General features: G+C 37.3%; 1 long non-coding RNA gene across 1 annotated transcript in view; it reads right to left on the bottom strand.

Moving 5' to 3' along the window:
- The window catches only part of LOC125617695, a 57,699-nt gene extending 47,100 nt beyond the window's left edge, over positions 1-10,599 (bottom strand). Inside the window, exon 1 of the long non-coding RNA XR_007348768.1 lies at positions 10,436-10,599. This is a non-coding gene — a long non-coding RNA (uncharacterized LOC125617695). The remainder of the gene's footprint in view (positions 1-10,435) is intronic.
- Positions 10,600-13,291: the final 2,692 nt, after the last annotated feature.

Below are 13,291 nucleotides of genomic sequence, written 5' to 3'. Positions count from 1 at the left end.
ATAATATTACAATATTTTATAATATTTTGTTTAAAGCTGTATATATTATATCAAGTAATAGGCTTTTAGGGTGAGAATTTGTGTTAATATGATTAGGAGTTAGTTGATCTAAAATTTTCTATAGCTGCAGGAGCCTGAGGCTTCAAATTCCTCCAGTGACCTTGCCTTTGTCTACCCTCTCAACATGAGGCTTCCCTAAGTACCTCCTCAGAGACTATGTGGATCTTATAGCTATTTTGTCTATAATCCATTGGTTATAGAGGAAATAGCTATAAGATCCACAAGACAATCATATGACTAAATCTCAGTCTTTTGGTGGGCCTGTCTTCAGGTTGTGAGCTTCATACATGCTTCTCCAGTGGTGTAGCTCCCCCACGTACCCCCCAGCCAGCTTAGGGAAGAAAGTAAGGCTACAAGAGGCCAGAGTGGGTGGAAGCCCCTTTCCCTGGTGAGGTAAGGCTCTGGGGAAGCATTTTCTCTGGACAGTAGGCCCTTGTTTAGGAGACAGCTCTCAGCATATATCAGAGGGAGTGTTCTTCCCTCCTGCTACCAAGGCCATGAAGGACCTTTTTTGGATCTTCACCACAAAAATTTGGCAAGATTCCTGGAAGTAAAATCCACAAAAGTGTCAGGGTCTCTGTAAGACTGCAGCCTCAGGAGTTTCTCACTCTCAGGCTAGCCCACACTGCATCCCCAGCAATTCCTCAGAATTATCACTTAATTACCAAAATGACCAGTGTTTTCTTCTTTGGGTAAGCAGATCTAAGTTGTGGCTCTTTGGATTCATCTGTCTCTCTAGATTTCAGGGTGATGATTTTCCCTGCAAATTAATTTATCTGATGAATCTGAGAAAAGTCATTGATTTTAGGGGTTTTGGTTGTTGCTGTTGTTGTTGTTGTTGTTGCAAGAATAGGAATGATTTCCAACCTAAAAGAGTTTTCAGAATTAAAACCAAACAAAAATTAAGTTTTTTCATTAGAAAACTTTTAAAGATTGACAAATTATAATTGTTAAAGCTAAATGATATATTCATACATGTTCTTCATAAAGTATCTACTTTTAGGAATATTTGAAATTTTCCATAATAAATAAGTTAGCTTTAATAAAAATCACTCTTAAATATCTAAAATATGGTAACTTTAAATAACAGGAAAGGCAAAGAAAAAATTATTTAATGATATTTACTAGCTAGTATACATAAGGGACAAAGATAATTTGGATGCAAGAATTAATAATACTATTTCCTGCCCTCCTGGAGTTGTCTGTGTTTGAGGAAGGACTCACATTAAATAATTTTTACCTAATTCCTTATGTTAAGGGCTACAAAGGACACAAGAATGGCCCTGTGGGAACAGATAACAGAGAAGAGAATTGGATCTGGTGTGGAAGTTCAGAGGTCATCTCAAAGACTACCAAAGGACAGGTACAGAAGGCAGTTGCACATATTTCTAGCAGGCCCACAACCTGAATCAGTGACCTGAATTTCATTAGACTGGTTACCCAGGGGCTAGCCTCCAAAAGTTGCTGTTATGGTTTGGATATGAGGCATCTCCCAAAATTTCATGTGTGAGACAATGCAAAAAAAGGTTGAGAGGAGAAATGATTGGGTTGCGAGCATCTTAACCCAATCAATGAATTAATCCCCTGATAAGGATTAACTGAGTGGTAACTAAAGTGGTAGGATGTGGCTGGAGGAGGTGGAAATTGGGGGCTGGCTTTGGGGTATATATTTGTATCTGGCAAGTAGAGACCTCTGCTTTCTGATCACCATGTGAGCTGCTTCCTTCTGCCATACTTTTTCCACCATGATGTTCTGCCTCACCTCAAGCCCCCAGGAATAGAGCCAGTTGTCTATGGACTAAGACCTCTAAAACCATGAGAACTCAGATAAACTTTTCCTCCTCTACAATTGTTCTGGTTGAGTCCTTTTAGTTACAGGAGCAAAAAAAAAGCTGACTAAAATAGTTGCACATAATACCAATGATGTTAAAGAAGAGTAAGAATGTTTCAAAAGCAAGCAAGTCTTCCTAGGTTGTAATCTCCAATAACCTCTTAAATCCCTCAACCACATGAATTTAGGTTGTACAATTAAGTGGGATTTTTCACAAATCATTCTTACTTTCTATAATATTGACCTTTTTTCATAAACCCTTCTTCCTTACCCATTCAAATTCTCTTCGGGTACCAGTAAAGTCTGGACAAACTCATAGTTTTGTTTCCTGGAGTGATAGCATAGGAGAAAGATTGAGACTCACATTGGACAGAACAAAAGAAACAGGAGACAAGCAGTGAGAAAAAAAAATTGAAATTGTAGAGTTCTGCACTCAGTATGCCATAATTTCAATATATAAATTCATGCAAGTTGCATAATTTTTCTGTGCAACATTTGCAATATTTTTTCCATCAGGAAGACAGAAATTATACCATTTACCAACTCTAGTGCAGCCTTATTAAGCAAGTTGAATAATAATATCTACATAAATGCTTATTATTGATTTATTACCTAATAGTAATTGATGGTGGTAATTATTAAAATATAGACTGATATCAACATTTAGAGCACTATCTAAACTTCCCAAATTATGATCATCAATCTATAACTTTAAAAATAATAAGAATTTATCATAATTATTATTATGGTTAAATGATAATGATTTGTAATATAGTATCATATGTTTTCTCCAAATAAGAGAAGCACTAATCTATTATTGGTGAAGATAATAACACTGCTAATGGAAGAATGATAATTGCTAATCATATCCCACTATTTGTATTACAATATCTAAATCATCAAAAAATAGGTGAAATAAAACCTAGGAAAGGAATATGGCCAATAAATAATCTCTATTCACCAATTCTGTCAAATCAGGATTCTGGACCAGTGGTTTACAACATAGTTCACAGCCAGTGGCTGCCCTAGAAAAAGGCTGAGGACCTTTCAAAAAATACCAAAGTCCAATCTCCACCCCTAGAGAATCTGATTTAATTGGCCTGGGATATAACCAATTTTTTGAAAGTCCCCTGAGTCTAATGTGCAGCCAGAGTTGAGAGACATTGCTCCAGATGTTTGATTTTTATGCTTGAGAATAAAGATATTTGCTCCTGGAGGCAAAATTGAATTCATAAACCTACTTGCCCAACCTCTGTCAATCAGGGCTATGTGTTGCAGAGGAATGAGTTGTTAGTTTAGTTGTCAGGGAATTTTCTTCATGGAAAAGAAGTACATTAAAATACCAAATTACAGTATTTACATATTTCATGTTTTTTTTCCAACTGCGTTCCCATAGCAACTCAATCCATTTGCTCCCTACTTTCTTCGGAGTTATTTTCCATCATGAGCCATGCTTTATTAGTGAGGGAAACAGTTTGCCCTCTGAAATCACTGTTTTGCTGTTTACTATTTCTTTGCCAGGGAACTCATCTCCAGTTAGTTGCCTCTTCCTTACTTCTGCACTATCCAGAGTTGATAAAAAGTGCTTAGAGTTGGGCAGAGATGATGTCCTAGACCACTTTTTTCAATATGAGGCAACCTGAGTTTTGGGTTTTTTTGTTTGTTTGGTTTTTGGTATTTGATTTTTTTTCTGAGCTGGTCAAAAAAAAAAAAAAAGTGGAGAGGAAGGAGAGTGGCTGGGAAAGATTGTAAGGAAGGGAACTGATTAAATCCCAGACAGTGACCAACTGACCTCAATCAACAGAAGACAAAAGATAGCTCAGCTCCCAGGGACCCTACTGGCTTCACAAGCAGCATCATGGCTTTGGAGACAGTCACCCCCCAGTAGGTGGGAAGAAAGTGAGCCCTACTCCAACCATGAAATGATACTGAATCCCCAGAGAGGAGGCCAAAAGGAGGCAGAGGATACTGAGATTTCTTTGATTCCACCCAGACAACTTGGCAGACTTTAGGGCTTGTTTGTTTGAAACTATGACATTTCACTTGCTAATGGAGCTCTGCTTTGCAAGGGGACAGGGATGCCAAAGAAGACAGCAGGAGGGAGGCACCAGGCCAAAGCTTCAGGATGGTTCTCTTTGCAGCTGCCTGACGCCAGGATGGACCTGGGGCCGCCAGCAGCAGAGGAGAGACAGAGGCACCAGAGACAGGGTGATGCTTTGAAATTGTTCTCAGCTGCTGACTCAGAGCCTCCTTCTAAGCCAGCAGCACTAATGGAAAGGACTTGCTTCCTCCTCTCTTCCAGGCTCCAAATCAAAGCCAGAGCTGTGGTACATCAGCCCCAGGCCAGGGGACCTATGACCCAAGCAGCATCTTGGAATGCAGCAACAGAAGCCACACACAGCCAGAGTTCCCCTCCCACCCCAAAGTCTGGTTGCAACTTACATACATGCATATCTATTGCACTGCTTACTGCCTGGTTCTAGGGGTCACTGGTAAAGTCCTTCAGAACCCTTCTACTAACATTCATTCAACAATGTTTCACCCCTCTGTCAGTTAGGGTTTCAATAGGAACCAGATGGCACTTTCAAATTGGGGAATTGAAAGTGAGTTTAATTAAGGGACTATACAAAGGTATGGGCAGAGTGTAGGAAAAAGGAGAGATGGTATATTACTTCAGATCTAGTAATAGCAAGAAACTGCTCCCAGCCTAGACCAGAATAGCAGAATTTAGGGACACAGCTGTCTGGAGCCAACAAAACTGAGACCTTCATTTGAAGGAGACAGCCAGCTCACCATGACCACACAGGGAGAAAGGGAGCAAAGAAATAAATATCTGGCCCTCATTCTTCTCCATCTTCCCCATCTGCTGCCAGGATATTACATTGCCAAACCCACCCAGAGGGCAGCTCAAAGATGCATCCATAGAGATTGTGCACTGGGGGCACAAAATAAGATGAAGAAGTGGGAGAGGGATGTGGGGAGGTGGATAAAGACATCCAACTCCCTCTCTCACACACTGAAGATATCTCATGACCAGGAACATGTTTATTGCACCATTTCCACAGCCCTCGCACATGCTAGCAAATCCCAAGACAACCCAAGAGAGCTTGCAAAATGTTCAACCATGGAGAAAATAACTGGAAGCCTTATTTACTCAAGAACACAGGTGATACTGAGAACAGAGACACAAGCATCCTAGCCTTGATTCAATGGTATATCACAGCCATGAGTCACATTACTTCTCCTGCTCAGGAGGAAATCATCCACAATGCATCCGGTCACATGATCTGCCCACTTCATAAGAACATTCTGCTGGTTACCTCTGTGGAAAGGCAACTGGAAAGGGAAGCCCTCTTATTCTGCAGTGTGGCATCATTTGTGCTGAGGACATTCAGCTTTAAAAATAATGTGCTTGAAGAGTCTGTCAAGACAATACTCAATTATTGAAAATACGTGTCTAAGGAAAAATAGTAAGATGAGTTAGAGTACAGATATTTGAAACCCAATGTACAGAGGGACAGGTGAGGTGACCGTGAGATGCTCTTCTGCTGCCTTTGTGTGATGGTGGAGGCGGGGAAGCAATAATGACAACACCCATCTAATATGATTTAAGAGACTGTCACACATTCTATCTTTTGGCTTCCGTTTATATTATAAGGAACATGAAAAGTTAGTGCTACATATGACTCAAAAAAGACAATCTAACCAAATCCTAATGGCTATAGTGGGAAGTATCACTTTTTAAATAAATTCTAGCCCACATGCAAATCTGATGGCCCAATCTTTACTGCAGTTTATTCATAAAAATTCAAAATTTCATGTTTTGAATTCCAAAATCAGTGCAGAGATCTACACTTCATCAGCTCAACTCTAAAATTGTCCCACTGTGAAGTTATTCAAAAGAATACAAAATTTACCAAAGCGTTCAAAAGAAGAGTACTTGGGGTAGTAGAACTAATTAAATGTCTCCATGCTTTGCACTGTTTTTATTCAGTATATTAGATTTTTCCCATTTGCTTAATAAGGCAGCCCATCCACTGGTCATCTGAGAATCATTCTTCTTTGTACTTCATAGCTATGGTGACCATGTAAATATTTTCTCAAGTAAATATTAAATATTTTCCCAAGTAAATATTAAAATTTACCATCTTGACCCATGCTAACCTGAAAAACATATGGTCACCATGGTGACGATACATACAGAGGCACACCAGGGGTAACAGCATCTACAATAATAACCACAAATAGCCTCACTAAAGCCTTTCCTTTACCCATGAACCTGTTCTCCAGGAAACTTGACTCTTGTGATTGCAGTGGTTTGGAGTAAGTTCAGACAGATGGAGGCGTTTGTCACTACCCTTGCACTTTCACCCTTCGCCTCTCATGGCTAAAAACCACTCCCCTCCCACCCCCAAAACAACACAACAAATGCCAGGAGCATAAACCAAGATGCTCCACTTTGCTCTCGACTCGTGGAATTTCTCCACTGTGGTCGCTATACACAAGCAGCAGTGTTATTTTCAGAATGGCAAACCACTTTTCCCAGACAGCTGAGGCCACATTGCTCAGAATGACCCTTTGGTTTCCAATCTTTCATTTGTTCTCTACTACAATTGATGTGCAGGTCTTCCGAGCCACAGTCTTCCAAGACCCAAGTCAGTACCAGAAGGCATTTGGAGAGCCACCTGTTGTCTCGTGTGGCTACAGAATAGGTTTCAGGAAGGAGAAATAAGACAGGACCCTACTGAGAGGGGGAGAATTGATCATCCTCCATCCACTAGGTTAGTGACTAGAGATGAGGCCAAGGATTTTTTAACCTTTCCTTTAGGTGATGGAAAGCACTCACAGGTGTTTAAGCTGGGCTGTGAATTAATCAAAGGTAACTTTGATGGCAATATGAAAGGTGAAAAAGGAGGGGTGGAAGACAAGACTGCAGGGAGTGACTCCAGATGACAGAATGTTCATCCAGACCCAACTAGAGCAATGGTATTAGTAAAAAGATGAAAAGACGATATCTAAAAAGAAAGTCTTTCCACATAGTCTGATGCTATGGAGAAGTTAAAGAGAATCAGGATAATAAGACTCCTTTGAATTTAGCTATTTGACTTTGTGGCTGATCTTATCAAAGCTACAAGGGCATAATTCCTTTTCTAAGCAAAGTTTTGCTCTATTCAAGGGGCCAAAAACATGACTGAAAAGATTTGATTTTAGCAGCATATGGCATTTGCTTTTTTGTCCCGATGTGGTCAGAATTTGCTATAGGAGGAGTATGTACTCCTCCTCTGGGCCCTGGAAGATGAGATGCCACCTTAAATAACCAGAAACCCGTAACAAGAACTCTTTAAGCTCTCTTTTTGTCTCCATCCCATCCTCTTATTGAAGTAGTCTTTTTAAAATACAATAAAAGAAAACTCACCACTTAACATGGTAAGAGGGTCAAAACTAACCCAAAGAAAGAAAAATATCTCTCTTTTTTAAAAAAATATTTTTATTAGTTATTGATGGAACTTTATTTACTTATTTATATGTGGTGCTGAGAATTAAACCCAGTGCCTCACACATGCTAGGTAAGCACTCTACCACTGAGCCACAACCCCAGCCTCCAAGAAAAATATCTTTAAGTTAGGGGAATTCATAAATTAAAATACTGATTTTGTAACAACTGTCAAAAAGGAAAAGCAATTCTCTAGAAGGTAAAGAAGTAAGAAGAGGTGGGAAAGGAAGATGGAAAGTTATGCTCTTAGCAATTAAATAAATTTTAAATAAATATTTAATAAATATTTCATGGTATAAATTGTGTTCAAATACACAAAAAATAGAGTGAATAGTTGTTAAATACATATACTCACTCCAAATTTCAGAACTCACCATTTGTCCTCCTTGTTTTATGTAGCTTTGCATATGTGTTCTCTCACCCTGAACTATTAGAAAGCACATTGATGACATCATGACCCTTCATCTCTAAATATCCCATTCTGACAATAACACTACTACTTAAGTCTATCTCCTAAGGACACTCTCCCACATGGTCATAATATCAATATCCACCCAGAATACTTCATTATATGCTATTATGTACTATTATTCAAATCCAGGCTACCTGTGCTATTTCCTGAAATGTATCCTTTTTGTTTCTGGATTTGTAACTTTCCCTGGTACCTATGGCTGATAAAAATGTTTCCTCCCTTGATTTAATTTTCTTTGGACATTTCAGCAGGAATATTAGAAGGCAAGTTAATGTGTGAGTTCAAATTGGTATCTTACAATGAACGTTCCTACACAATAGTTTTTTTTTTTTTTTTAAGTAGGAATGCCTTGGAATATGTCTATAGTTCACTATAGTTCATTATTATCAACAGAGCCTTAGGCTGAATGATCCAAACATCTGATTTTTGCAACATTTAAAAATTGTGTTTTGAAGAAAACTAAATGGAAGAGCTAAATATGATCTTCTACCATATACACTCCTAGAGATGTACAGAATGTCTCTTCTAAATGAGGGCCTTCATCAAGATGTGTCAGCCCACAAAGTCAGAAGAAAGATGAATCCTAAATTTGTGATTTCACAGTACGTGTGGTATGAGTATATGCCTGGCGCTAGGTTAAGAAAGTCCTTTGGGAGGGACAAGGAGATCCTGGGGAAGGTAAGCAGTGTAGGATGCTAGGAGAAGACATACAAGTCATTTGCCATTGACATTGTCACACTATAGCATGTTTCCCAGTTTTGGGGGCATTTTCTAGTCGAAGAAGAGGAGAAACCAGAACTCTGAACAAGTGAGGCTGGAAGCAAACAGATGGGTGGATCACTCCTGCTGAAGAGTAAATTTGTGCTGTAAGGAGAGGTTACAGAAACCATCTATCCTGGTAAAACTTTTCACTGTTTAGAAAGTAAATTTTACTTAAGCAGCAGCTTTGGGTAGGCCACGCAAAATGAGACCCAGCAGTAATTGGAAAGGCGGCAGAGGAAAGATGAGAGAGTTTAAATAAGTCCTGAAAGCCCAAAGGCTAAGAATACCAAGATAATTTAAAAATACAGAGAAGATTTGAAAACACATGTAGCTGCAGGGAGGGTTGGAACAGAAACTGAGAAAAAACATACAAATGGGAAAGAGGGAAATGCATGGGGTTGAAGATGTTACCCTACAGGAATGCAGACACACATGAAGTGCCAGAAGAGCCAGGCAAGGAAGAGCTCTGGATGGAATGTAGGGTATGTACCCATCAGAATGAAAGTAAAACCCACCACCACACCAGCAATAGAGGGTAAGAAGACAACCACACAAGCAGGGGGAGAAAAATCATTTTTCCAACCAACTTTACAGATAACTTAAATGCAAAAGATAATGAAATAATATCTATAGAATTTTGAGGATAATTTAAATATTGAAATCCTAATATTATATAAGCAGCTAGCTAAGCAAACATATAAGGACTCAGAAAGTTAACCACCTGCCCCTCTTTAAAAAACCCTTTGGTAGAATATTTTCAGCATGTTAAAAAAATAAATTCATGGGCTGGGGATGTGGCTCAAGTGGTAACATGCTCGCCTGGCATGCTCGGGGCACTGGGTTCCATCCTCAGCACCACATAAAAGTAAAATAAAGATGTTGTGTCCACCGAAAACTAAAAAATAAATATTTAAAAAATTCTCTCTCTCTCTCTCTCTCTCTCTCTCTCTCTCAAATTAATTAATTAATTAATTAATTCATAAACAGAACTCAGATATAGGTGTGTTCCTATATAAAAATTGTGACAACGGGCAATGAAACCAATTTCCATTAATTTATCATTAATGCAAAACATTTTGAAACTTAATACAAATGTCAAAAATGAGTCTTTTAAAGGACAATTAGGATAGGAGAAAAGGACCAGGGGGGACAAGGAAGAGGGGAAAGGAAAGAAAAGGTAGATTTTTTCCTTTTGACTATTGCTTATCCAGATCTTCATGACAGTGATATTTTTCACCCAAATTTCCTGACTCCCTGAGTGAGTTTATTCTGGGAGAGAGGGTGACAGTTTTCATGGTAGCTCATGTATGTATTGAGTAGCATTTTCCTTTTTCATTGATTGAATCGCAGAAATATCAGTACTTCCCTCAATTTTTTATCCAACTTTTAATAATGAAAAACTTCAAAAATAGAAAAAGCAGAAAGGACCATGTGGTCAGCTTACTTCTTAGAAGCAGCTACTTCCTCCAAGGTGAAGTCAGGCTGCTCCAAGAAGAGCTGATAAGGTTCAACACATGCTTGGGCTTAAATTATTGCAATTAAGTTCAAAATTCAGAGGTTCTCAACTTGAAAGTTATTAAACCGGGAGACTGAATCTGCAAAGAACACTGGAGCAACCAAAAAGAGAAACGAATCTGTCTTTATATTATGAAACAACTATCAAACCTGATCAGATCTCCTTATATTCTTCTGTTTTATACCATAAGCTTTGTTTAACTGAAATACCCCCCAAACCATTTTGTGGAAATGCTTTTCATGTCATTAAAGGTGCAAACAGTCACCAGAGTAAACTAAGATAAATTTAGCTCAGACTTACAGGTTTATATAGAGAGTGGCCAGACATTCTTCTCTTGATTTTGCCCTTTGCACTTACGTTCCCAAATTGTGCATCTGATTGCTATGTTGCTATGTTGCACTCTCAAGTGCCTCTGAATATAAAATATTACCTTCTGTTGAAACCCACTAGGCCCTACCTCTTAAAGGATCCACTACCTCTCAAAGTACCAAAGGCTAACTAACTACCAGGCCTTAAACACATGGCCTCTGGGGGATACCTAGCCAAGCACAGCATTATGCTTTAAGTCATAATAATAAAGTCATCTCCATTATAATGAGAAATAAGACATGCATACACCTACTGTTTAATATCATGCTACAAGTGTGTGGCAAGCATGGTTTTGTATCCAAATTCACAAAAAAATAAAACTGTAATTATTGAAAAGGAAGAAGCAAAATTATTATTTGTTGTTGATTTGTTTGGTTAACCTAGAAAACCTAAGAGAAACAACTGAAAAACAGCTAGAACTAATAAGATCATTTGATAGGAAGGCCACTTGAAACAATAATATATTTTAAAAGCAATAATTTTCTTATATATACTAAATGAACAGAATAATGGGAGAAAAACATTCATAATAGGAGCAAAACATAATAACAGTAATAATGCTATGGACCTAAGAATCAAGTTAATGAGAATCAACAGGACAATTAAAGAAAATTGTAAAATTTTAATTAGTGACATAAAAGAAGACTTGAATAAATGAAAAAAATGTTTCTAGATAAAATTACTCAATATTTTAAAGCTTTCTTCCAAATTAATCTGCAAACTTAATGCAAGTTTTATTAAAACCCAATGAGACATTTTTTAAGTTACTAAATGTATCATAAACCTAGTAAACAGGTAAGAAATCCCAAGATATTTGTAATAATATGAATTTTGTGAAGAAAATTATAATACATCAATAGAAAACAATGCAATCATTTGAAATGTTTATGTACCTCTAAGTTTACTGACATGGAAAGATGATCATAAAATATTAAGTTGAAAGAACAAATTATAAAATAGTATGCTTAGCTTGAATCCATTTGGTAAATTAAATATATAAATAAAAAAGTTTTGAAACTATATACCAAAGTACCAAAGATTATAGACTTTTTAAATTTTCCCTATGCTTTTTTCTAATTTTTGTTTTTGTTTTTGCCATGCTAGGGATAGAATTCCAAAGACTCATGCATGCTAGGCAGGTGCTCTACCATTGAGCTATATACCACAAGCCCTTTTTTTCTAATTTTTTCTACAATAAATAAACGTATTATTTCTATGATTTAAAATAAGAAATATGCAAAGGGGAATTAAGGGAAGGGAGGAAGATGGGAATTGGAAAGACAGTGGAATGAATCAGATATAACTTTTCTATACGTTCATATATGAATACACCACAGTGAAACTCCAAATCATGTACAACAACAAGAAGGGGATCCTAATTAAAATAAGTTATACTGTATGTATATATGCATAATATATCAAAGAACACTCTATTGTCATATATATCTAAAAAGAATATCAGCATACTATAGAGACGCAGCCATATCAATGTCAATAGCTAACCTATGGAACCAACCTAGGTGCCCTTCAACAGATGAGCAGATAAAGAAAATGGGTATATATGCAATATAATATTACTCAACCTTAAAGAAGAATGAAATTATGGCATTTCCCAGTAAAAGGATAGAACTGGAGAATATAAGGCTAAGCAAATGAGCCAATCCCAAAGAACCAAAGGCCAAATGTTTTCTCTGATATGCGGATGCTAATTCACAATAAAGGGGCAGGGAGAATAGAGGTATTTTGGACTAGACAGAGGGGAGTGAAAGGAGGGGAGGGGGACTGGGGGTAGGAATGAAAATAGAATGAATCAGACATTATTACTCTATGTGCATATATAACTACACCATGTACAACCAGACAAATGAGAAGTTGTACTCCATTTATGTGTGATGTGTCAAAATGCTTTCTACTGTCACATATAACTAATTAGAACAAATAAAAATATATATTAAATTAAAAAATTAAAAGAGTTTTTAAAATTAAATAAATAAAATAAGAAGTATGGATGTATTTCTTAAACATAACTTTAATAGACCTTCTAGCCTTTAATTTTTCTAAGCTGCTCTGAAAAAATCTATCATATTTTGACTTATCTCCTGGAATAACAAGTTTCATGATTTGTAAATATGTAAAGCCGCACTCTTTTATTTCTCTTGACGCTCTTACTTTTCAGAGCTGTTACTCACCTGATTCATTCCCTCATGACACTATAAATTTTTTTATCACAACCAGCTCCACTTTCATCTTTCCAGATTGAGGGCATTAAGTAGTCTGCCTATCCTCATAAAGCAGCACTCGTTTGCTCCATCTCTATTTTTACTGCATCATTAAAGTGGCCACATGGCCAGAATTGAGCAGTATATGCCCAATTTATTTTTCCTAACTTCCACTGTGTAAGAATTATTCCCCCAGATGTAAAATATCATCCTCAATATTAGTTATAAGAATATTTATTGAGCCAACTATGTCTATGGATTACTTCTACACTCCATTGGGAAAGCAGAATGTCTCTTTAAGGTCAATTTCCATGACAACATCTATAATACTATTGCTTTTTGCCTCCCAAATAGACATAGATTTGTCTAGACTGCGCAGATAGATCTGTATCCAAATTCACAAGGAAGGCCTTTTGTGAATCAATAAGTGCTATCCTCACATCATTTTTCTTGCTGTCAAAATGCCATAGTAAAGGGGGAAAAGGTCCCAACTCAACCTGTGTAAATTGTTAGTTTTAGGCTCTTCCCAAATTACTACTGTGGGGGGACATGTGTGCGTGTATTCACA

Source organism: Marmota marmota, unplaced genomic scaffold, assembly GCF_001458135.2.
Source record: "Marmota marmota marmota unplaced genomic scaffold, marMar, whole genome shotgun sequence".
In the NCBI taxonomy this organism is placed as follows: domain Eukaryota; kingdom Metazoa; phylum Chordata; class Mammalia; order Rodentia; family Sciuridae; genus Marmota; species Marmota marmota.
This window is presented reverse-complemented; position numbering and strand designations above follow the sequence as displayed.